This window comes from Dipodomys spectabilis, unplaced genomic scaffold, assembly GCF_019054845.1.
Source record: "Dipodomys spectabilis isolate Male_0828 unplaced genomic scaffold, ASM1905484v1 ptg000203l, whole genome shotgun sequence".
Lineage (NCBI taxonomy): Eukaryota > Metazoa > Chordata > Mammalia > Rodentia > Heteromyidae > Dipodomys > Dipodomys spectabilis.
This window is the reverse complement of record NW_024870880.1, coordinates 6,178,938-6,203,806: the sequence shown is the minus strand read 5'-3', so window position 1 is coordinate 6,203,806 and position 24,869 is coordinate 6,178,938. Positions and strand designations below refer to the sequence as shown.

Sequence of the window (24,869 nt, the reverse complement as noted above, 5' to 3'; positions counted from 1 at the left end):
CTACGGACCCTCCAGACTGCTTTCCAAAGTGGTTGTATAATTGTACATTTCCACCAGCAGTGTAATAGGGTTCCTCTTTCTCCACATCCCCTCCAGCATTTATCGTTGGCTGATTTGTGGATGTGGGACATTCTGACTGGGGTAAAGTGGAATCTCAGGGTTGTCTTTAGTTGCATTTTGGATTAAAAAACAAGACCCCTCTAGCTGCTGCCTTCAGGAGTCACATCTTGCCCGTAAAAACAAACACATTTTCAATGTTAAAGGTTGGAACAAAATCTACAAAGCAAACGGTCGCCATAAAAAGGCGGGAGTTGCAATCCTAATATCAGATAAAATAGACTTCAAATTAAAATTCGTGAGAAGAGATAAAGAAGGTCGCTACATACTAATTAAGGGATCTCTCTTTCAGGAGGATATTAAAATTATAAATATCTACTTGCCAAACAATGGTGCACCCAAATTTATCCAAGAAACACTACTTTCCCTCAAATCCCATATAAATCCAAAGACATTAATTATTAGATAGATAATCTATAGATAGATCAACTCGGCAAAAACTCAACAGAGAAACTGCAGATCTAAACAGCTGCATAGATCAACTAGATTTAACAGATATCTACCTAACATTTCACACAGCAGCATCAGAATACATGTTTTTCTCAGCAGCACATGGAACATTTTCTAAAATAGACCATATTTTAGGCCAGAAAGAAAACTTGCCTAAATTAAGAAACATTGAGGTTATACCTTGCATCCTCTCAGACCACAAGGGAATAAAATTAGAACTCTACACCAAAAGCCACCAAAGAAATTCTAGTATCACATGGAGGCTGAACAACACACTGCTGAATCACGAGTGGGTCATGGAAGAGATTAGAAAGGAAATTCAAATGTTCATGCTATTCAACAAAAATGAACACGCAAATTACCAGCATCTCTGGGACACAGCAAAAGCAGTACTCAGAGGCAAGTTTATAGCTCTGAGCTCCTAAATCAACAAATTGGAGAGATCTGAAATCAACAATTTAATGACACATATAAACCTCCTTGAAAAAGAACAGCAAGATAAACCCCAATCCAGTAGACAGAAAGAAATAATTAAAATTAAATCAGAATTAAATGAATTAGAATCCAAAAAAACTATAGAAAGAATCAAAAAAACAAAGAGTTGGTTCTTCGAAAAAATTAACAAAATTGACAGACCCTTAGCAAACCTTATCAGAAAAAAAAAGAGAACACACCCAAATAAATAAAATCAGAGATGAGAATGGAAACATCACCACGGAAACAACCAAGATTCAAAACATTATAAGGGAATACTTCTCAAAACTTTATGCTAATAAGTTTGAGAACTTGACAGAAATGGACCTTTTCCTAGCAAATATTGACATGCCAAAACTAAACGAAGATGAGTTATACCAGCTTAACAGGCCCATATCAAGCATTGAAATAGATACAGCAATAAGAGACCTTCTAGCTAAGAAAAGTCCAGGACCAGATGGTTTTACAAGGCCTTCAAATCAGAGCTCACACTAATACTCCTCCAACTCATCAATGAAATTGAAAGAGAAAGTTCAATACCGAACACATTCTATGAAGCCATCATAACCCTCATCCCAAAACGAGGCAGGGACTCATCAAAGAAAGTGAACTATATACCCATTTCTTTGATGAACATTGATGCAAAACTTCTCAACAAAATTTTGGACAACCGACTTCAACAATTCACCCAAAAAATCATACACCGTGATCAAACAGGATTCATTTCAGGGATGCAAAGTTGGTTCAATATACGCAAATCAATTAATATTATTCATCACATCAATAGGAGCAAGAATAAGAACCACATGGTTATCTCAATAGATGCAGAAAAAGCATTCGACAAGATCCAACACCCCTTTATGATGAAGGATTTGGAAAAATTAGGAATCCATGGAACATTCCTCAATACAATAAAGGCTGTATATGACAAACCTACAGCCAGCATTATACTTAATGCTGAAAAACTAAAGCCATTTCCTCTTAACTCAGGAACAGGACAAGGATGTCCACTCTCTCCAATTCTCTTCAATGTACTATTAGAATGCCTAGTTACAGCAATAAGACAAGATGCAGACATAAAGTGGATCCAAACAGGGAAAGAAGAAATAAAACTCTCCCTCTTTGCAGACGACATGGTCTTGTATTTAAAGAATCCCAAAGATACCACTTCCAAATTACTCAAGCTGATTCGAAACTTCGGCAAAGTAGCAGGATATAAAATTAACCCCCCAAAATCAATGGCTTTTCTGTATGCCAACAATGAGAAAAGTGTGGCTGAATTTAGGAAAGGAACTCTATTTGTAATAGTCCCACCAAAAATAAAATACCTAGGAATTAATTTAACCAAAGGAGTGAAGGACCTCTATGATGAAAACTTTAAAATCTTGAAAAAGGAAATCAACACAGAACTTAAAAAATGCAAAATCTCCCATGCTCCTGGATTTGAAAGATTAACATCGTGAAAATGGCAATACTTCCCAAGGCTACCTACAAATTCAACGCGATACCTATCAAAATTCCAACCTCATTCTTCAAGGAAATAAAAGAGGTAATCCAAAAATTCATATGGAACAATAAAAGACCCCGAATAGCAAAAACACTCCTCAACGGAAAGAACATTGCTGGAGGAATATCAATACCAAATTTCAAACTCTAAAATAAAGCCATAGTAATCAAAACAGTTTGGAATTGGCATAAGTACAGACCTCAAGACCAATGGAATAGAATTGAAAACCCAGAAATGAACCTACAGACCTACAGCCATCTAACTTTCGATAAGGGAGCTAAAAAAATAGTATGGAACAAAGACAGCCTCTTCATTAAATGGTGCTGGCAAAATTGTTTAACTACTTGTAGAAAACTAAAGCTAAATCCTTATATATCACCCTGCACCAGAATCAACTCCAAATTGATCAAAGACCTCGAAGTCAAACCACACACTCTGAAAACATTAGAGGATGGAATAGGAGAAACCCTAGGTCTCCTTGGCTCAGGCCGAAATTTTCTGAATAGAGACCAGGAAACACAACTAATCAAAGAAAGGTTGGACAAATGGGATTGCATAAAGTTGCAGAGCTTCTGCATTGCAAAGGACATAGCTAGCAAGATCAATAGAAAGCCCACGGATTGGGAGAAGATCTTCACTAGCCATAAAACAGACAAGAATCTCATATCTAAAATATACTTGGAACTCAAAAAATTAAATCCCCCAACAACAAATCCTCAAAGAAAAAACTGGCCAATAAATAAGTAGACAAAAGACTTAAAGAGAAACTTCTGTGAAGAAGAAAGAAGGATGGCCAATAGACACATGAAGAAATGCTCCACATCCCTAGCCATAAAAGAAATGCAAATCAAAACAACATTGAGATACCACCTCACTCCAGTTAGAATAGCAAAAATCAAGAACTCTAACATCAAGAGATCAAGGGGAGGTGGACAGAAGGGAACCTTACTTCACTGATGTTGGGAATGTAAACTTGTTCAACCACTTTGGAAAGCTGTATGGAGGTTCCTCAAAAGACTTCACATAGAGCTCCCCTATGACCCAGCAATCCCACTTTTGGGCATTTACCCTAATGTTTACAAACAAGACCACACTAAAGCTACCAGCACAACTATCTTTATTGCAGCATTATTTACCATAGCTAAGATATGGAACCAACCCAGATGCCCCTCAGTAGATGAATGGATCAAGAAAATGTGGTATGTATACACAATGGAATTCTACACCTCCATCAGAAAAAATGACATTGCCCCATTTGTTAGGAAATGGAAAAACTTGGAAACAATATATTAAGTGAAGTAAGCTAGGCCCAAAGAAACATAGGCCCCATGGTTTTCCTTATTTGCAATATCTAGTGTATGTATGAGTCAAGCGGAAAAGGTCAGATAATGTGATGTTAGGAAAATGAACCCTTAGATATGTATTTTAATGTTTTTTTTTCTTTCATGCATGTGTTTCTAACGGATTTATAAGATTATTTCTTTGTTGCTTTGTATGTCCCTCCTCCACAGTATAACCCCTGCTTTCACTATATTTGATGTCAGTATAAATTGTGGAGGAGATGGGGAAAAAAAAGTCGTTTAAGGATACAGGTGGACCTGTTGCAACAATGAGAAGTATAAGTTGTCATGTCCAAAACGAGGTTTACAATGTCGGTGCAGAGGGGGGGGCGAGAATGATTGGTATTGGTGGGCGGAGGCTGGGAAGGGATGAGAAGGGTAAACAAAGGAGGAGGCTGCAATGCTTGGTAAGAAATGTATGCATTATCCTTCCCATGTAATTGTAACCCCTCTGTACAGTATGTTCACAAATAAAATAAAATAAAATTTATAAAAAAGAAAAAAATGTATAACCAATTTAAGAGGTCAAATAGGTATTTTGTACTGACAATCATCCTACAGCAATAACTTACTAACTAATTATGTCGGTATCTTCTTACCTAACATACAATAAGAGCTGAAAGCAGTCTCTTTTTCTAAATTAATATTGTAAATGCTTTGATTATGATGACTTTATTATTAGACAAATAATATGTACAGAAGGGTGGTTCCACTGAAATGACATGACAGACTCTGATAAATAAAAACATTGCAACACAGTTAGCTTTTTTCAGCCTCACCATGTCCACATTGGCAAGCAAGATTGCAACAGCACATGCACACATATACACATACACACATGTTCGCACATGTACACACACATATGCATGTATGCTAAATTCAGGGTTTATTGTACAAAAAATCCAAATAAAATATTAGTGATTAGGACAAATGATAATATGCCTTATTACAAAATAATACATAAACCATTACCACGCATGTTACATTTTACCTGCCTCTCCACATGTGACCACTTAATTTATTTTTAATTAATTAATTACCCTATTAATTAATTCGTTTGTTTAGTGCTAATCCTAGTGCTTGAACTCAGGGCCTGGCTTTGTCCCAGAATTTATTTTTTGTTTCAGTTTTCTCAAGCCTAGCATTTTACTGCTTGTACCACAGCTCCATTTCTAGCTTTTGATTGTTACTTTCAAATCAGAATCTAATGGACTTTTTTTTTCTTGGTCTGCTTTCAAACCACAATCCTCAGATTTCATCTTTCTTATTAACTAGTACTAAACACATAAGCCATCAGTGTGGCTTCTACTTTTTCCTCTATAGTTATCTAATGCCCATACTTATATAGTTACTTTAAAATGAGAGTATAGAAGCAAGATGTACAGTGATGATACTGTCCTGTCAGAAATTCAAGGTGGTAATGTAAATTTATTATTAAAACCATACACAAACAATACCATGATATAGTGTAAGAGAACTCACTATTGAAAATACGAGCCTTAAGAGTTTTCTAATAGATCCATTATATATTGGTACCCAACATTAGAAAAATGTATGAGGCATTGGTAAAACTTTGCATGACTACATACATTCCTTGTTTTTTTAAAGACACTTGCTTTCATCTAAAATGTAGGCCTGACTATTGTCTTCATGTGATTTTGATGATTGAAAGTGCTTAGTGAGAAAGTCAAAACGTATTAGTAGTCCTTAACTATCAATTCTCATTTTCTTCTTGGAGAATATTATGTTCAAATCAATAGTTCAGAATCAGCAAGCAATACTTCACAATCATGCTTCCAGTGCAAGTGAATCACCAGTAAGAAATCCTCAATACCAATTTCCACAAAGTTTTGTCACAGATACAATCTCCCTGCTTTCTCTAGTTGCTTTACTACCTTCTTATTCCTTCATTGTACAGGAAAAGTATGATTCAACTGATTTCAGTCAGATCTGTTACTAGAATTATCAAGGATTTAGTTTATTGTGTGTAATTTTGTCAAAGTTATATCTCTTTACGTAGGCTACTAAAAATGTATTTACTAATTTCAAGTAAATACATAAATTCTATTTCCATCTCTTTTAAAAATAAATTTTTGTTTGCTCTGTAAATTGATCAGAGGCATGGATTTTGTGGCTAGCTAGGTCATTATACATCTGTCTCTCTCTTTCTCTCTCCCTTTCTTGGTTCTCATAGATAATATGATTGCTCCATAATTATCCTAATTTATTTTCCTTTTATATTTTTGGTTGCATCATTTCACTTTTTGCTCTGCCATTTCTCATATCATTTATATAAAAGGAATTATTTCCTATTTTCTCATTCCTAGAATAAGCTGCACATGAAGACATCACAGGTCCTCATTTTCAGTGTGTACATTTGAATATGGAAGAACATCTTTCCGCGGCTCTCCATCAATTCCCTACTCTCCAGTTAGAATAATTTCGAATAGTAAAATTGGAAAAAGAGAAAATAAATCATGATGAATAAACAGTTTCAGAAAATTCACCGGATATTTATGACCAGTTCAATCAATGTGAACTATTAGGGAAATACATGGACACCTCATTCCCACTGGCACTCAAAGTCTCTGGTTAGGCAATTCTTAGGAATATGGGGAACAAGATGAAAAAGTAAGGAATGGTATCAATTGTAAGAAATAAAATTGGAGAAGGATCCAAGCAATTTTCTTCATTGGGCTGCTGAAAATATTCAGCTTATTACAGTGCGGAGACTTCTTTCCCAAAAGGCCACTCATGTGAATAGTAGGGATGATGATTAGTATACCCCTCTTTGAGAAGCCTACAGTGGACACTTAGACATTATCAGTGAGTTGATGTCTCAAGCGGCACATGAAATAACTGTAGATGACTGATCACCCCTGCACAGTGCATATACATGGAATAATACCAGAGTGGCTTCTTTCTTACTTCATCATGATACAGATACCAATGCCCAGACTAAAGGACTCATTTTTTAAAAAGAAATTTTTGGTTTGGTAGTGGGACCTGAACTCTGGGCCTGGACGCTGTCCCTCAGTTCTTCAGCTCAAGGCTAGCGCTCTACCACTTGAGCCACAGCACCACTTCTGGCTTTTTTTTCCTGCTTATGTGGTGCTGAGGAATCGAACCTAGGGCCTCATGCATGCAAGCTAAGCGCTCTACCATTGAGCCATATTCCCAGCCCAAATATTTTTGTTTGTTTGTTTTTTGTTGTTGTGGTGGGTTTTTTTGTCGGTTGTGGGGCTTGAGCTCTAGGCTTGGGTGCTGTCGCTGTGCTCTTCAGCTCAAGGCGAGCGCTCTACTGTTTGAGCCACAGCGCCACTTCCCCAAACTAAAGAATTTTTGACACCTTTATATCTTGTTGCTGAGAATTGAGATAGCAAAGATACGCTGGATCACCTTCTGTTGAACCATTATATAAAACCAGGCCGGAAGAACAACATAGAAGATACTGTATTTGATATTGCCAAAAGGATAAGTATGTATCACTACCTCTATGAAGTTGTGATAGGCTATACAAATTGTTCACTGAAGTCCTAATGGTCGGGTTAAGTTTCTTAAATTTCAAAAATGCAAGTCCATCTTTTGTGTCCCTACAAAATATTTTCACAATCCAAATAAGAGCAATGTATATATTTTTTGGTCAGTCATGGGGCTTGAAATCTGGGCCTGGGAGCTATCCCTGTGCTCTTCAGCTCAAGGTTAGCGCTCTACCACTTGCGACACAGCTCCACTTCCAGTTTTCTAGTGGTTTATTTGAGATAAGTGTAACACAGACTTTCCTTCCCAGGCTGGCTTTGAACCATGATCCTCAGATCTCAGCCTCCTGTGTAGCTAGGATTATAGGCATGAGCCACCAATGCCTGGCAGCACCAATATTTTACTGTAAAAATTCATGGATTCCATGGAATTCTTCCAAGTGAATTGCCTGCCTTGGATGTCAAAATGTATTCAATATTTTTTGTATACATGTATAATAATTTCTTCAGAGTTTGTGATTTTTTAATCAGAAATAATTTTAATTTATCTGTTGAAATGAGTAGTACAGAAACTAAAATATTTCTTGTGCTTGTCTGAAAAAGTATATTTTAAAATATTCTATATTCTATGTTTGCAAAATGTTCATAATTTATTTTATTTTCTCCTAGATATACTTTGAATTCTACATTATTTTATAATATATAGGTTCATTAATGTGTCCTTTCCAATTGCATTCGATATAGAAAAAGTTTGCTTCCTTTTTTTCTAGGACTTAATATTATTTTTATTTGGGATAAAATGACAATGTTGTCTAATTTGAGAATATTTGTAAAGTTTATGCTATGTAAACGCCTTTCTGAGGTGAATATTTAATACACTGATGTCAAACTAAATTATATGAATTACGTGTATTGTTACACTTGTAATTTTGTAATCAACTTTTTAATAACTGTTTTTCATTTCTTAAATCTGAAGAATGAAAAATATGGAATACTTCTCAAATTTTCATATTATCCTTGTGCAAGTGCCATGTTAATCTCTGTATTTTAATTTGAGTATACGTGCTGCTAAAGCGTGTAGTATCCTCTAAATTTAAGTAGTTAATCATGCAATCTTTATACAGGTTTATATCTATGGGTGCCTACTTGTAACAAGGAAACTTTATTGTTCCTAAAAATGCTATCAATCTTATTTCCCTAAAATTCTGTGAAAAGTGGAAAATTTATTTTTATCAGTCGATTGCTCACATTTGCAAAATTTTTTTGTCAATGACTATCTTAAGTGTTTTTATTTGGAATTTGATCATACTCTCAATTATTTATAGATAGGTCCAAAGGTCATGGCTTTTTCAAGTACTTATTTATTCAACTGAATTAGCTTTGCGGACCTAATGGATTCAAAGTAAGCGTTGCTTAAGAGCTACTTCTAAACTTCTTCAGCTGACATTTTCCCAAATGAGGTGTTACAGTAACAAATGTCTACCTGAGCCTTTACACTTCTTCCATGTGGGAACAGCCCAACAAGAATATCTTACCCTGACAGCATAGATTGTCTTACTAGAAGAAAATTATTCTTGGTTACAAGGGATCATAGAGAGATGAACAGTTCAAACAGAGCTGTTCAGACTAGAAGGTATTTTATCAAAATATAATTGTTTATTATACCTTCCATTTCAAAAGTAGCTAACGCCAAGAAGGTGAAAAAATTGTTCGTATGCATGATTACTTAATGTCCTGGCCTGTCTACCATCCAACCAGGCAGGAACTTACACTACTGCCTTTTTATCACTCAATATTTTCATAGTTGCAGGAGAAGTGCATATGTTTCTCCTTGTTATTAGGCATTAAATTGATAATGTTTTAATCACAGTGTTTCCTCTTGCCTCCATGCTGTAAATCTACAAATGGTAAATCTTTAGGTCTAACTCTATCAGACACTGAAGTAGAGATAATGGAATAATACTTTAAAACAGAGTTGCCTTTAATACAGTAACTACAACAGAACAATACAAAACGTGTGCTTTTTAATTATATTATATTTAGTTATATATTTTATATTGATATGTGCTGATTTTATATTTCACACAATGAAACTTACTAGAATTAGTTGATAGTTTGACAAATAAATTGATATTTATTTATTCCATTAAATAGAATTGGAATATAAATAATTAGGTTTAAAATATATATTAGACTATAAAAGTATCAATGCAATGTTTTTAGTATAAACTTATGATACATTCTAACTGTTCTTGGTCTTCTGAATCCACATGGTAAATTAAACAATGTTTTCCTCTAATCAATAATGGATTTTACTCTGCTGCTGTTTATTGTTTTAACTCGCTTGTCCCAGACTGTTTTTCTCCATATTTCTAAAGCATTCCTACTGATTATGCCCAAATTTTGCTAAGATGTCTAAAAAATATTATTCTTCTGCACTACCCATGCATCCAAGGAACCCAGGTCCGAGTTACCTGCATCATCAGATAACAGGGGCAAAACTTCTCACCAAAGCCCATGCAACATATCAACACAAAGTAATTGAAGACCCATTTTAATTTCGCATTTCCTATATTTCAGGGCACCAATTCCTTGAGATGCAGGAATTAGAGGTAAGCAATTGTGAAATACAAGCCTACTTAAAATGAAGGATGAGATCGCAAAATTTGAGAGAAAGTACTGTAATTTAAACATTCAACTTACAGATAACCAGCCCATATGAGTGAACAAGTTCACAAAGTGTCATAAGATTATTTTTAATACCCCTCACCTATTATTAACGAAAGATTTTATTCCAACATAAGTGGGCCAAAAAATAGTTTCTGGGAGGATAGATCAATAATTGGTCTACCAAAGCCCTGAAATCTTGACTTAGAGCTCAAATGTAATTCAGAAAAACATTTGAAGCACTAAAGAGTGCTTTAAACACTGGGAATTCAGTAAAACATGTTTCTGTGGTATAAAAATGTCACTCTCAAACCAATGATAATCTATATTTAATCTCCTGAAAGTGTATTCCTTTTCAAATAAACTTTTTGAAATCACATTCGCCAAAAAAACATTTGACAAGTTGATGATACTTAGTGACATTACAAGTTTTTCAAGTATAGAGAGCAAGTTACAATAGAGTTGAATTATTTACACAGCACTAATGCCAAACATGATCAACCATTCATTAAAGTGTAGAAAAAATACCACCCACAATTTGTGTTTTTCAGTAAGAGACTTCCAGAAGTGTGTTAAATAGATCAGCCTCCTAAATTTCAAATCCAAACGTTACCTAATAAATTTCATCATTTATTAAGGTACATTTTTAAAAAATCACAAATAGTTGCCTTATCATATGTTATTTTATGTTTTCCCTCTGTCTAACATAGTAAGAAATATGACTTTAAGTCTTGAATATGGGTATTCATCAGAGATATGACAAACATAATATCTGTCTTCTATTTCTATCATATTCCTTTCTAGGAATAAAGTCAATTTTCTTCTTTTTCCAAAACTTATAGGTAGTAGAAAATATTATTCCATGTAAAATAAAAGAATCACACCATTGTACAAAGCCATTTATAAAAATTCATAGTTAGGAATACATTCTAAGCTATTTTTTAACTTTCTTTTTGACTAAAGATTAATCTTCCAAATGGGTGAGAATAAAATCATGTTTAGGTGCTTCACGTCTCCAGTCTTGCAAATTGTTGCTGCAGATGAATGAATTATGGAAAGATAAGCTGACATCAGTTCAAGAATATGCAGGATTGAGACTCCATGGAATGTATATAAACCTCTCAAAGTATTAATAGATAGTTTAACAGAATGACTATCAGGAAGTTGAAACCAGAGAGGAATTATAGTAAAGACATAGAATGAATGAAAAATGAACAAGGGGCAAGTACAGCTAGAATACTCAATGTACACATATCATGAAGGGAGTGGTAAATTGGAAATAAATCTTGGAGAAAGGGTTGGTTGAGAATGATGGAAGGAGTGACTCTGATCTAGGAGCATTAGACAATTAGATGGACATATTTAATTGTAACACAATTGCACAACCTTTTAAAGTTCAGTTAAAAAACACAAGAAACAAAAACACACAAAAATCACAACCAAACAGCAATCTCTAGAGAGTATGAATATGACCTCTCAAAATTTGAATCAGTTAATGAAGGTCAGTCTTGGGAAAAGCAAACAAAGCTGTTCAAAGAGGAAGTTTGGGGTAGGGGAGAATTTTGAACAGAATTAAATAGATTGTCTAAGGTTATAAATCACCTACATCTGCTCTAAACAGTATCTTTCTTCTATGAGTTTTCTGTCTGAACTGGATAATCCAGTCCTGAGAAACACTTGGTAGCTTGTGAAGTAGAATGGAAGAAACAAGATCAAGAACCCATTACTCCACTGGAGAGAAAACAATCCTCTATATTTTCTCTAATCTCTCTTCACTACTCTTTCTTCAAACTTTTAAGTCAATTGATTTTGAATTATATTTTTCCTTTTTCCTCTGGCAAAGTAATTGGTCAATATAATTTCATTAAATATTATTTGTCATTTTCTTCTTTCATGCTGTTTAATTGGCCAAGTGAGTCCATTAAACTTCCCTCCTGTATTTGGTTGCCATGAAACAACATCTATGTTAATGAGGAGAAATCTAATGCTAAACTTTGTCTCCAGAAAACAGTCCAAGAGGCTCTAATCACAAGTATTTGGCTGCATTTTTTTTCTTTTACCTTGAAAGACTTCTTCTGGCTAAAGTGCCCACAATAAAAAGTACTACATCACTTGTTGGTTCAATCAGAATTGTCTAAACTCAAAGATATATTTTGCTAACAAGATGCTTAGAAGAAACAAAAAAAATACTGCACTTTTATCTTCTCTCTTAAGATTCTCCTTAGATACCATATCAGGAACAGTGAAGTTATTCTATGCAAAATTATTTCAATAGATTATTTTTCTCTTGGTCTTGCATTAGTTCACCAAGATGTATGGAGGAGAATAGAGTTAAATCACCCATACCTTGGAAGAAAGTGTGTGTTACAAAAGGACAATGATTCTATGCCCTACTTCTATGTCCTTCTCTTAGCTCTTGCCGAGTTCCAATTAATCACAGCTTCTTGGCTTCAAGTCTAGTGAAGCTGAAGAGCCATACAGGCTTCACCACTGCTACAATCTTCATTATTTCTCTTTTAAAACTCTTTAAGTTGCCTCATTTGGATGTGGAATTTATTTTCATGTCTTCATTCAATCAGTTCTGCATTATAGTGAGACAAATGTGCTCTGTAAAATCACTTTAGGGAGTAAAAATACTAACACAATTTACATCAAAAAGTTTTGGCCTCCCTTCACTGCAGAAGACAATACGCTTATCTAAGGCTTCTAAGAAAACTTTTTTTATTAACTTTTCCATTTGCTCAATTCTTTTCTGAACTTTTAGGCATAAGTAATAAAAGAAGTCTTCACTATCTCATATTAATAAGAATATTATTTTTGTGAGCCACTTGGAAATGTGAAATCATTGGTTTGAAGTATCCAATCAGATTTTTTCTGTGTTTCACTGCTTCACGTCCAAAGACATTGTGGAAAGTGTTACAAACAGAAAGGTTTAATCCCAACACCTTCTTTCATTGTGGAGGTCACTTTCTCCCTAAATATTTTGACTCAAATTATCTTTTTCAGAGAATTAATGTTTGATAATTAAAGGTAAATTCAAAAATTTTGATGCCTTATTTTTTTAAGAACTTTTAATTTAAATTCCAATACAACCTTGTTTCAAACACTGAGAATATAGTTCCTGGGTAAGGACAATTTTCAAGGGAACCTACAGGATTTACAGCAAGGTTTCTGAGGTCTGATTGTTTAGTGTGAAAAAGAGCCATCTTCATCCACATTGCTCCCTCTCTACTAAGTCTCCTTGGATTTCTTTGCATGAAAGCCTATTCTTCCAGGCAATTTAAAATTTTCTTAATAGGCTAAGTTGTTAAAAATTTTGAACAATTAAATTTTACCTGTCATAACTTTAAAACTCTTGAAAATCCTTTATCAGAACCGAGGATTCACCAATCCTAATTCCACCTTTACCATCAAAAAGTTAACATGCTGTTTTCAGTATGTTATCAATGCAGCTATTATTTTCCAGTGGCTTCGTTATGCGTATATATAACCATATTAGCTGATGCTAAGCAAAATGAATTCCGAGATATGGAACCAGATTATTTTTTCATTTGTGGTTGTTGTTTTTGATGAACTATGTGATTTCTGTTTTCTTTGGGTTTTTCCCCTATGGTTTATCCCTGCTGCATTTCATTTTGCATTGTGTATACATTTACCTTGATTAGCGAAGGGTAAAGGAAAAACATAATGGTGAGACAAAGGACCAAAGGCAAACCAATACAATAACAATACTCACAAGACATTATGTTGGAAATGTACATTACAACTTGTAAGGGGTAAAGGGGTGAAGGAAAACTGTGAGAAAAATGAGGGAGGGTTATCAAGTTTGAAAAGTTATGATTTGATACCTTACAATTATTGTAACCCCACTGTATATCATTTTTATAATAAAATTGAAAAAATAAGCTGCATAAAATATAATTTCACTGTATTGGCACAGTAAATAATATTCTTTATGTAGTAACATTTTAAAAATCAATCATATTTGGCATCTAATTTGAATTAATTACCCCTTCTTTATCAGAGGGTCATCAACTTGAATGTTATCCAAGTAGACAATATTTTCACAATATACTTGCCAAATTTTTCAAAAAAGAATAAATTCAGTACTTTCTCATTCTAAAACAGAAAATAGTTTAATGCTATGGAAACCCATAACTTTTAAAAGTAAGTAAGTTGTTAAGAGGACAGAATATATGTGTTCTTCAAAATTCCTATGATTAATAGCTACTCATTTTTAAATTCTCAACATTCCTAAGAGATTCAAAACAGTACCTGTTTGCATGTTATGTAATTCTGCAATAGATGCAGTTTCCAATGGGGTATTACAGATTGAGAACTAAACAGAAAAATAGCCACATTCTGGTAGAGGATAAAACTGTGAAGCATGTGTAATATTTAACTCTTCAAAAGTAAGCAATTGTTTATGAGTAAGCTATTATAAATATGACCATCAATCCCAAGATTTATGCCATAAAGTCATCCTAGCCGAACAGTTTCCAACTTGTAAGGGACACCTTAAAATTCCTTAATTGACATCATGAATACCTTATCTCTATTTTGACAAAATACTACACCTCTGCTAATGTGACACCCTCCTTGTTCTGAAAAGAACACAATAAACTGAGCTGCATCATTTTTCCTCCACTGGTATTCTTGAGATCAGAACACTTGCAAATATTATTTATATTTATACTTTTGTAATTATCATAGACATTCAGTATGCTAAGATAGGAAAATTATGATCCAAAGCCCACCCAGGAAGGAAGGTTTCTTAGAATCTTACCTGCAAAAATCTCCACGAAAGCCAGACTCAAGTGGCCCTGAGGTTGAAGTGGTAGGACATGAGCCTTGAGCATAAACAAGCTCAGAGACACTGTCCAGGCCAAGAGTTCAAGCTCTAGGACGAACCAATAAAACAAAAACAAAATTGAAAACAAATCCCAATCCCACCATTTTTCTCCATGTATACAGAGGCACGTAAATAAGGAAATGGCTTCCTGTGTTACATATATGAAGAAGAAAGATGTCACACAATTACTATCTTGATACCATATTAAACCAAACCCTTAAAAAATTGTTTTTTCAAAATGTATAAATTAATGTCATCCATTTGTTGGCAACTCTGTCTAGATTATTCACATTAACATGGTATACATGAACTGTGCGAATTATCTATTAACTATGTTCTAATTATAACTCTTTTGAAAGAATATCTAGGCAAATAGAATGCCAGAATCATTTGTGAATTTTTCACTTAATCCCTCTATTTAAAAAGAATTTTGTAGTATCCTATAGAATATGAAATTACAAACAAAACCAAAAAATATATTTTAAATTTAAATTCTAATTAAACAAGGTCTACAAAGTCCTACATTAGACGAACTTTGCTATTTCTCCAGACAAGCTTTTGTAATCCTTCAACATTTATTTGGAATCCAACAGAATGAGGCTTGCTTATTTTGCAAATTTTTGGATGGGAATCATGAACTATTTTGCATCTAGGAATGTTCTGTAATGATGAGAGTATTTAAATCACATGTGAGGATATATATGAGTTGCATTCAATAGGAAACATAATGACAAAATTAGGCCAAACTTACAACTGTGTATTCCTTTAATGTTGTTTGGTTTGTTTTACTGAGACAAAATTATTCTACCTGGTCCAGGGAAGGTATTGTTATGTAATTCCACTCTCTAATCTCCTGTCTGAGTGCTAGAATTCCAGGCTTGTATCACATTGCCCTGCCATATTTTCTTTATTTAATCTAGAAACAGACTAGCAATTCTGAACTTCTCCTATTATCTTATCCACTAGACTGACTGCTCAGACTGTTTATGTACTATTTTCAAAGATGTTTTAACATTTGACACAGGATATAAACATTTTCAGATGCACCTGCAGGGTTCCCTGACTCATTCCTCCATGGATCCTATCCCGTTAATAATGATTGCTTGACTCTCTTACTATCTTTGGTCCCTACCTATGTAATATTCTCAACTTCTGGGGGAAAGTTCACTTGAGGGATTTCTAATATTAAAAATTATCACTTGATTCTAGTCTTACTCAGGACCTATTTTGTATTTTTTCTAACTTTTCTACATATTCTGAGAGTTGTTTCATTTGTGTATTTTTGTGTGCACCTATAAGTGCCTCTGTGTGTATGTGTATGTTTGTATGTATGTATGCAAAAACCTAAAGCTGTTACTCAGCAATCTTGCTCGTGACTGGTATTCCAGCTTTTGGCTGGTTAATTATAGGTAGTGTCTTAAAGCCTATACTGTCCAAGCCAGATGCAAATTGAACTTCCCAGACTCCTTTACATTCTTAGGTTTTATTTTTCCAGGAGTATCAACTTTTAAACTTCAAACACTTTTGTGAGTGTAAAGTCTAACCTGTAGCAAAGATTTTTAACTCAAGAATTCATATAAAGCTAGATGAGCATTTACATTACATATCCTGAGTGTACACTGTTAGAAATGTGATCATAAACCAAGTTGTTGTGAGATCTGAGGATTGGGGTTTAAAGCCAGCACGGGTAGGAAAGTCCTGGAGACTCTTTGCTCCAATAATTACCAGAAAACTGGAAGTGGCACTGTGGCTCAAGTGGAAAAGCACTAGCCTTGAGCTGCATTTCAGAGGGACAGCCCCCTGTCCCATATTTCAATTTCCATGAACAAAAACAACAAAAAAAAAAAGAATTTAAGAAAAGGAAAGAAAAAGAAATGTGATCTTAGCCACCAGGTTCATTGCTAGTATAATTCCTGTTCTCTCAGATGGACTCTTTTTTTCCAGTTAAGTCTATTCTTCCATATCTGACTTACATTGGAAACAGAATCATTCTTCCATTCTCCTTTTTGCACATTTACGTGATTATCAAGCGTGATTTAGAAAAGGATTGGCCTCATGCTTCATGTTCCACTTAGGAGTAATGCTTTCTCCATATCACTCGCATAAATCTACATACTGGACTTGGCATTATTGTTTCAAAGTTTTCTTATTTGAAGAGTCTTCTATATTGTATTGAACACTTATACATAAACACAGAACTTCTTTTTCTCCAATAATTGCTATTGTTTCTCTTACTGTTAACTCATGTACACTTGGGAAATTAATGCACAGCACATAGACTCACAAAAAATGATCTGAGGACATTCTTCCCATTTAAAATTCACATTAATTTACAGAGCACATAAGAAGTTTGAACAAAATGTTCTCATGGATAATGTATTAATAAGCAATTTAAATTGCATTTCTATTTACTAAGTTGTCTCTGAAACACGTGTTACCTCATGTCCAAAAGTGTCCTTGTGGTATTTCAATGAAGCCAGAAAACAGTCATTATTTTCTGTAGCAGCACCATAGATTATTACTGGAAATAAGTGGAAGTAACTGTTATTGAACGTGGAAACTGATCCCAGGAGAGGAATTGAACATAGAGAAATGACAAAGTTGAAGTTAACTATTGCTTTCCTTTTTACTGTACAAGAAAAGAATCCAAGGCTGGAAGGAAACTCTGTCCGTGACTTTTTTGAGTGTGTCCTTTACTCATATAAAACTTGTCTGTAAACATCTGGTTGAGAGTATTACAAAAGGAAACAATATGCCATTTGAAGGCCAGTATAGAACTAAAGGAAGTAACTTTGTTTTAAAAGTGTTCTACTGCAAAGAAGCAAAGATATGGAGGTTTTTAAGTGTCTTATGGATGGATGTTTCACTCCTGAGATGATTCTCTTGTTGCAGGAATCAGTTATCAATTCCTTTAGTCTGGTCATGAGTTTTCCATAGCAATAAGGATTCCAAAAAAGCAGGATCCAGTGAGTATGATCAGCAAAAGCAGTCTCTTCTCGGATGACCACTATTATAAGGAGAGTCCCAAAGAAATACCAAGGGTTTGTTTCGTTTGCTTGTTTGTTTAGTTTGTGCTGGTTCTGGGGCTTGAACTCAGAGACTGGCCCCTGTCCCTGAACAGTTGTCTTTCTTTCCCACCTGGCCCAAAGCTAGTACTCCACTGCTTGAGCCAAAACTCCACTTCTGGCTTTTTTGGTGTTTAATTACAGATCAGTGTTTGACAGGCTCTCTTGCCTGGGTTGGCTTTAAAATAAGACAATAAGAAAGGTAAGTGACATCAACTGTATAGACTTCTCTTTTGAACCAAGAAATATTAGATGAAGTTTATTATAAAGCTAATATTTGACAATTTTTAAAGGAGAGAATATATTTAGCAAAGAAGCCATAACAAATAACTCAGCGAAATTAGGTGCACTACTAAATCATTTGGGAAGATTACAATTGACTTCATCATTCCTTTGGGGGAAACTTAAAGCCATATTTGCACTTTTTGTTGGTTGTGGGGATTGAACATTGATCCTGGGCACTGTCTCACACCTCTTCAGCACAACTTGAGCACTCTACCACTTTAGCTTCAGCACCACTTCCGGGTTTCTGGGGTTAATTGAAGATAAGTGTTTCATGGACCAGTGTTTCCTGACCAGGCTGGCTTTGAACCACAATCCTCTGGTCTCAACCTCCTGAGTATCTAGGATTAGAGGCATGAGCCACTAGCACCCGGCTCATATTTGCATTTATGTGCACTTAATGTCACTATGTAGACAAAGAATGGAAATCTGAACCAAATGATGTGACATTGCAGCTTTTCAGAAAAATTGAAGTAGCAATAAATATGTCCTCCTTTTCCATTTTGTTACATTAATGACTCATGAGTTATGGGAATCTTACATTAGCATCCACTTTCATCTTTGTAGGTGTATTTAGTATCAGGAAATGTTCATAGAGAAGTATAGAAAGACAGATTTTTAGAAAGCAAAGGAGATCAGGTATGAAAGAACAGCATGGAAGAAGATACATTTATCACACAGAGATTAAGAACTAGCCTAGGAGATTTTGAATGCGAAAGGCAATGAGGAATAAGCCTAGTTGATAACTAGTTCTTCAATAACCAAACATGGTTCCCTAGAACGGTTTCTCCTATACCTTAGTTACTATCATTTTTTCTTTCCATCTGGAGTTATTCCTTCTCTTCTGTCACAACTGTTAATTAGCCTCTGCCTTTTTGGTGTGATGACTAGCCAAAATAATTCCCAAATCTCACTTAGACTATCCTTCTCATGGTGACTAGCAGTGACCCCACTCAAAAGCCTGGAATCTTTTAATTTTCCAGTATTAATCTTCACCTGACATCTAAGCACATTCCCGGCATTAATTGCCGTGACCTAATGAACAAAACATTCTTTCAACACAGTATCCTAACATAGGTAAAGTACATGAATTAGGGACTATTGTCAGGTATTAGTATGGAAGGAGCAATTATATATTCCAAATATGGGTTCTTTATTTTGCATTTACTAACTAAATTGTTGCTGATGTTGTTTTGGCAGTCCTGGGACTGAACTCAGTGCTTGGGAATTATTCCTCAGCTTTTTTTTCCCTCAAGGCTAACCCTCCACCACTTGAGGCACAGGACCATTTCCAGTGTTTCCTTTTCAATTTATGTGGTACTGAGGAATTGAACCCAAGGTTTCATGCATGCTAGGCAATCACCATACCATGAAACCACATTCCCAAAACCCTAAATGACTTTCTTAAAATGGCATTACATTTTCATTCTGTAACTATGTATCATAATTTTAGCCAGTAATTTTTGCTAGAAAAGTGCATTGAACACAGTACGGAGTCCAGTAAGGCTAGACGGACAATGCATAACTGTCACAGTGTAGCCAGGGCACAGAGGGACTTACCTCATGGTGCTGGTACAACAGACTGAGTGAGACAGCTCCTGACCCACAGCCTACCTCCAGAATGAGAGGGCCACCTTGGTTCTAACCACATGGGGATGCTGAGAAAGAGAAAGAAAGAAGGTCAGAATTACACTTAAGACAGGTGCCGGTGGCTCAGGCCTATAATCCTAAGTACAATAGAGGCTGAGATATGAAGATCGTGGTTTATAGCCATCCCGGGCAGCAACATCTCTGAGACTCTTATCTCCAAAGAACCACCAGGAAACTGGAAGTGGTTCTGTGACTCAAGTGGTAGAGTGCTAGCTTTGAGCTGAGGAGCTCAGGGAGCTGCCCCAGGCCCAAAGTTCAAGCCCCATCACTGAAAAGAAGTGGACATTCCACCACAAAATGTGGACTGAATAGCACCCATTGTCCTAGGGAGCATGGCAGAGAAGTCAGCCCGAGCTTCCTGTCAGCTGGGAGTCATTAGTAGGTCATCTGGTTTATCTGTGCCTCAGTTTCCCCAGCTTTAAAACTGAACAAAGTGAAGGATCCCGTTACTCATGGGGATAGGATAATAAATAAAGAGATCCATGTTTTGTTTCATAATCCCATACCTGTTGCACCATTAATAACACACACCATCTGAGATCTTTCCGGGTATCTTCCTATCATATGCTCACAGAATTGCCAAGAGTAGTATCAGATGGCCTCTTCCTCTGTGCCTGTCCCTGATCCAGAGATCCCTCTGTATTAATCTCTTGTTTCCTCACAACTGTCCCATGAGGAGATTGAAGTCCAATGGTTGAGGCCCAACCCAGAGTTTCAGCTCTGGTCAAGAATCTGCTGCCGTGGACTGAGTTTGGGCCAATCCGACTAAACCAAAGCCTGAGCATGGTGCTACATATCTACCATTCCAACTACAGAAGAACGGGCCTGGTGGCTAATGCCTGTCACAGATAGGAGGACCATGATCCAGCACAGACTGAGCATATATTAATTCTCCATCTCAGAAATGCCCAAGACAGAAAAGCTTGACTCGCATGGTAGAAGACTTAACTGGCAAGCCTAAGGCCTTGAGGTCAATCCCTAATATACCAAAAAGAACCAGAGTCCCAGTGCCAGAGGCTCATGCCTATAATCCTAAGTACTCAGGAGGCTGAGATCTGAAGATCACAGCTCAAGATTTAAAATAGGGTTGACCTCACCCATCAGACGTCATGATGAGAAGACCCAGAGTCTGACCTATGCTGTTGCGCTCCATACTAGCAGAACTCATATGCTTACTAAGTGTTGGTCATGCTCTCTGTCCCCCTGGGAAGCCATCCCCTGCAGGCTGCACTCCCAGGTCCTATAAAGCTCACACTGCCACCAACCAGGCCAAAATAGTACACAGCTCCATTGCACACAGATCCCTTGTTCTTGTAATTTAACAGTGCTGTGTCCCCTTCAAGCCTCTCACCTTTCCAGGACTTCGACCTCAGCTGTGAATCCCATACATGCCCCAAAGATAGCAGGTAGAAGTTACCAAAGCATTCGGCCTCCTTGTTACAACCCACTTCTGCACACACACACACACACACACACACACACACACACACACACATCCAGACCGGTGACAGAAGTTTCATCCATGCAGCACTTGCAATTTGCCAACTGATCACAAACCTGAGCACAGTCAGTCTGTACAAGGAAAAAGATGATCTCTCTCTCTCTGTCTCTCTCTATGTCTTTGTCTCTCTGTTTTCAGGTGAAAGGTTGACCGAGCACGGAAGAAAATGGCTCACACAGCAAGGTGTCTATCATCTGCATCCAACACCTCCTATCCCCAGAAAAAAGGAAAAGACCCCAGAAGGCAGGTGTATACATGCTGCTTTACACCTCTGATTAAAGCCACCGGGTTCTCATAATGGAGAGGAAGGGCGCAGATGTGCGGCTGTGTGGCTCCCACTGCTACAGGCCAGGGGATCTATGGTGCCCACTCCTCACCCAACCCTGCATCTCCCCGTTTCCTGGGACACTAGCCGCTGGGGATGGGGGTACGATCTTCAGATCAACACCCACCCTCTCCCCTTGGGCACATTTGTGGCAGGGCGTGGGCCAGAATGTGGGGCACAGGAGAGGCGCGGGTCGGGGTTGGAGGGAGGAAATATGGGGTTCCAGGGTGCAGAGCTGTGTGGCAGCCACTCACATGTGTTGCTGGCAGAAGCTTTTGGCAGCTGCTGCAGGTGGGGCAAGCAGCAATGGCAGAGGCATTACAGACACTCAGGCCCTGAGCAGAGGACAGAGGAGCCAGGACCAGGTTAGGGCCGCAAACTGGCTCGTGGCACACCATTGCACCATTGCCTGAGGAAACCATGGGTCTGAGCCCGCACCAGGTTTGAAATGCTGCTCCATGGGGAAGGTGGGGAGGGGGCCGGGACTCAGGCAGGCACAGAGTGGGCCTGAGGAAGGCCTCTCCTTGTAGGCCTCGAGTCTCTTGCTCACCACTCAGTCATCTCTACCTTCCTTAACTGCTGGTAGTGGTGTCAACAAACAGAGGGAATCATGGTATTACTGGGCAGCATGGAATGTGGGCATGGCCACCATTCTTGTATCCCATTGGTCAGAAAGAACCATGAAACAATGGGAGTGTGGCTGGAATTCTATGATGCAGGCAGAATGGGCAGAGTCAAAATGATGGCAGCCCCTTTCCCAGAGAACTCTGTCCAATCCAGTTGGGGACAAGAGGGTTACCTTCTTTAGCCGGATGGCTGCACAGATTGCTGTGTATGTCTGTTTGTTCCCAAACCTTGAACCCAGGATCTGGGCACAATCTGTGAGTTGCTTTAGATCAAGGCTAGCTCTCTACCACTGGAGCCACATGGCTTTACTTCTGGCTTTGTTGGCACAAGTTGGACAGGAGTTTCAAGGACTTTCCTGCCTAGGTTGACTTTGACAACTATCCTCCTTTCACAGCCTTGTAAGTTTTAAGGAGGACAGATGAAAGCCACTGATGCCTGGCTAATCATTGGTTTTGCTGATGTTCTTGCACAGGCCTGTGAGTTCCCTATTCTCAGGTTTAATTGGTAGGAGCTAGAGCCCACAGTTTGAATCCTAGTCCTGCCACCAACAAATGGCAGGAGATCCTATGAAACTCATTCCTATTCATATGATTACCAAAGGAATGTGAGGTATGTCATGGTTAAATGGGCAGTACTTGAGTTATTCGAGGATAAAATTATACACAATTACATTGTAGGACACTGGTCAATATTAATTAATACTTTATGAAGCATTTAAACATTCACCTTCATTTAATAGAGTGCAAATGAAATACCTACGAATTGGGCATCATATAGCATGGAGATGCCTTTTTTTTTTCTGCCAGGACTGGGATTTGAACTCATGGTCTAGGTAACCCTGCCGTTGCACTGTATGGAAAGGGGAAGCTTGCCTCCTTGAATTCAAGAAATTCAAGTCTGTTCCTTGGGCCTGAAATCAAGGCCCACCACTAGAAAACATCCTATTTGTGTACATTTTAAATATATGATTTATATTTATATGTATATGTTGATTCCATATTGCATTCAGTGTAGTTACTTATTTTATTTTTTGTTTTATTCATGTATTGACTACTCATTTTGTTGACTATTATGACACATAGAACAGTGATTCCATTGATTACATAGGATATAGGTTTGCATATGTATTACACATCCTTCCTGACACCCAGGACTTTACAAGAAAAGGAAAACATATGTCACCATCTGCTTCTTACTACACAATTCATTTTTTGGGAGTGCTGGCATCTGAACTCACAGCCTACAAGGACCAATTCATGAATGAGTGAGTGTCAGCCTGCCATCATGTGTCAAATTGAGCTGACAGGCAGTTCCGAGTACCTGAGATTGAGCCCCAGTGGTTGACAAAATAAAAACGGATTGACATGCAGATGTAGTACACTAATAAATATATATCTTTATAGAGTGCCAGATATGTCTATACATTATTCAGTTATATAGACTACATTCCTACCAATTCTTGGGTATTTATAATGCTACATGTAATTAATGTTATTGCTTTCATGCTTAACAAACTATTAAGTAAATCAATCAATATTCTGAAAATATTGCATTCTGTAAATAATAGTATTCTTTTAATGCTTCATAAATATTAAATAAAATCAGTCTCCTGAAATGATGCTATCTAATTTTATAGCAGCATCATTCACCATCAACTCATTGATAATATTACCTTGTTATTCCCATGGATGAGAACGAGTCTCTTAGTATCTCCTGCCATTGATTGGTGTCAGGACTGGGATTCGAAATCAGGGCCTACATTACCATGTGGACCTATGACTTCCTCAATAGTCTGACAACCTTCAGCAATCCAAGATGAAGTACCCTTTGCAACAATGTCATTCAGACCTAGGAGGGTAACCGTGCAAGGGAAGAAGACATAAAAAGGCCATCTTGCTGAATTTTTTCTGTACATTTTTGCCACACAAGGCCTGGGGTCTAGGATCCCAGTATCTACTGTGGGTCCAGTGGCTGCACCCAGCATAGGGTGATCAAAGCTGAGGCAGAGTTTCCACAACCTGAGTTCAAGCTCCCTGCTGGGCAAAAAATAATTAAAAGAGATTAGCTTCCTGGCTTGCAATTCACCCCGTTTATTCTGCCAGGGTTTGGATTTGAACTCAGAGTCTGGGTAAATCTGCAGAACTGTGGAAGAAGGGGAAGCTCACCGTACTTGAAGATAAGAAAGTCAGGCCTGTACTCCAAGCCAAAATTCAAGCCCCAGCCTTGGAAAACATACTATTCATATACATTGTAAATACAGGATTTGTACTTACCTATGGATGTTTAGTCCATACAGGTTAGGTGTGGTTGTTCCTTGTACTTTTTGTTTTATTCATTTATTTACCATTGCTTTTATTATGATGAAACCCATTCCCTTTATTACATTGATGACATTCTATCATATGGAATCTAATCTAAATTTGTAGACATGCTCTCCATCATGCCTGACACCCAAGACTCTCATAGAAAAGGAAAAAACTTTCACACTTGGCTTCTTACTGCATGATCCAATTGTTGGTAGTGCTGGGATATG

The 24,869-nt window shown here is 36.9% G+C and overlaps 1 pseudogene; it reads right to left on the bottom strand.

Moving 5' to 3' along the window:
* Positions 1-8,347: 8,347 nt before the first annotated feature.
* On the bottom strand, positions 8,348-8,444 carry LOC122122084 (annotated as a pseudogene).
* Between the last annotated feature and the right edge of the window lie 16,425 nt (positions 8,445-24,869).